General features: G+C 20.0%; 1 protein-coding gene across 2 annotated transcripts in view; it reads left to right on the top strand.

The window, feature by feature from the left end:
* Positions 1–2,500, top strand: part of Rh50 (Rhesus blood group-associated glycoprotein Rh50) — a 57,176-nt gene that overhangs the window by 40,867 nt on the left and 13,809 nt on the right. The window lies entirely within an intron of this gene.

The following is a 2,500-nucleotide window of genomic DNA, read 5'->3' as shown; positions in this document are numbered from 1 at the left end:
TTTTTCTTTCATTATTATTATTATATTTTTTTTTCTTTTTATATATATATATATATATTTTGAGAATCAGACAAAACCAGGATGCACGTTAATATAATAAAATCCCATTAATACTTATAGATATGTTAGTAAATACATAAAAGAATATTTAATATGGCTTGTTCATTGTTGATACATGTGTGTAAATGCGAAACGAAAATGTCCGAGTAGATAATCATTTGAAATCTATGCTCATCGTATTAAATGATATCACTGTCGCGCAAAGTAAACGTACATATATATACATATATACATATATATATATATATACATATATATATATATATATATATATATATAAATGTATGCATGTTTATATACGTAAGTATGTATGCATCGCATTCGTAAACCGCACATTCATATTCCCATAATTTTTCCAGCACTCCAAAATTTTACGTACTCGTAAAATTCGAAAAGCTCGTTGCTTACGCGTAATGCCAACTAAATAGTTCATACATACATGTATAGATACACACACACACACACACACATATATATATATATATATTTATATATATATACACGTGTACGTACTTTTAGTACGTTATGTATAGGGTGGACCAAAATTTTTTTAGTTGATTTAAAATTTTTTTAAATCCATTACTCCTACTAATGACATTTTTATGCTAATAACTTTTCATTTTTATATTTAATCTTCCTGTTTTTTTTTTTTTTTTATATTTTTTTTTTCTTTTTTTTTTTTTATTTTTGTTTCTTCGTAGATCATTACAAATAGGCTTGTAGTGTTTTCTTTTTATTCATTTATTTATTTATTTATTTATTTATTTTTTTTTTTTTTTTTTTTTTTTTTTTCTTATAAAACAAGCAGGTTTTTAAGATCTAATGTGAAAAAAAAAAAAAGGAATTAGTTTGAAAAGACTCGAAAACAGGTAAGCAATCGATTCTGAAAGATCATTTAGGAACTTTTTTGAGCCATCCTTTATATACAAAGTGAGACAACAATTGTTATCATTTCGAATATGATAAAAATGAAAGAGTGCATATAAATGATATGACCGTGAATGTGTAGTTCATTTTTAAAATCATTTGTCTTTTTCTCTTTAAAATTTTTTTTTAACTTTAATTCAAGAGGGAAGAAGAAAGATATGGGATGTTAAAATTGCGTTAATTATTGCCAGACATATTTTTTTTCTTTTTTTTTTTTTTTAAATACCTCGCGAAACCAATTTTACTATATTACTATACATTAATACTCTTTTTATTCAAAATGAGGATTCATTACATACAAAAAAAAAAAAAACAAAGAAAAAAAGAAGAATGAAGAATTCTTATCATCGTTGAATAGATGTAACCAACGAAATAGATATAAAATCGAAAATAACGAAAATATTATTGAGATGTTAATAATTGTTATTAACTCACCCTGTATATTCGTAAATGTATAAGTGTACGTACGTATGTATGTATGTATGTATGCATAAACGTACGTAGGTATATCTCGAAACGAACGGAAATGGAAATAAACAAAAAAAAAAAGTAGAGAAATATAAAAAAAAGAAAGAAAGAAAGAAAAAAAAAGAAGAAGAAAAAATAAAAATAAAAACTGTAGAGAAAGCAACAGCAAAATTTAATATAGTTAAAACTCGCGGCATACTGCCTTGGTTATTGCGAACAAGTAACACATTTATTACATATACCTGTATGTACTTTAACGTAGCTGATAACTTTGCATACGAGATACATAGTAATATGATTTAGAGAATTTTGTTTTTTAACTTTTTTTTTTCTATCTCTCTGTTTTTATTCTTTTATCTTCCTTTTATATATTATATATATATATATATATATATATATATATATATATATATGTATTATATATATATATACATATATACATATATATATTATATATGTTTATATATAATAATATTATATATAATATTATTATAATATATTATAGGTATATATAGTACAAAATATCAGTATATACTTATATTTTATGTATTAACAAATATTTAGCATTCATAAATATTTTATAGATATAGATATAAAAATATAAATTAGTATGATATATGTATTATAATTTATTATAATAATTTTTACTACTTCTATAGTACTAATTTATATTAATATAATATAATTATATTTTTATCTTTCTTTTATATATTATATATATATATATATATGTATGTATACATATATAATATTATTATAATATATCATAGATATATATAGTATAAAATATCAGTATATACTTATATTTTATGTATTAACAAATATTTAGCATTCATAAATATTTTATAAATATAGATATAAAAATATAAATTAATATGACATATGTATTATAATTTATTATAATAATTTTTAATACTTTTATAATACTAATTTATATTAATATAATATAATTATATCTGTATAATAGAATATAATTATAGTCATTATAGATCCATATTATTATATATTTAGCATCTATATATATGTATATATATATATATATATA

This window comes from Vespa mandarinia, chromosome 18 (genome assembly GCF_050613455.1).
Source record: "Vespa mandarinia isolate Hongniang chromosome 18, ASM5061345v1, whole genome shotgun sequence".
Lineage (NCBI taxonomy): Eukaryota > Metazoa > Arthropoda > Insecta > Hymenoptera > Vespidae > Vespa > Vespa mandarinia.
Note: the sequence above shows the minus strand (reverse complement) of the source record. Positions and strands in the feature narration are given on the sequence as shown.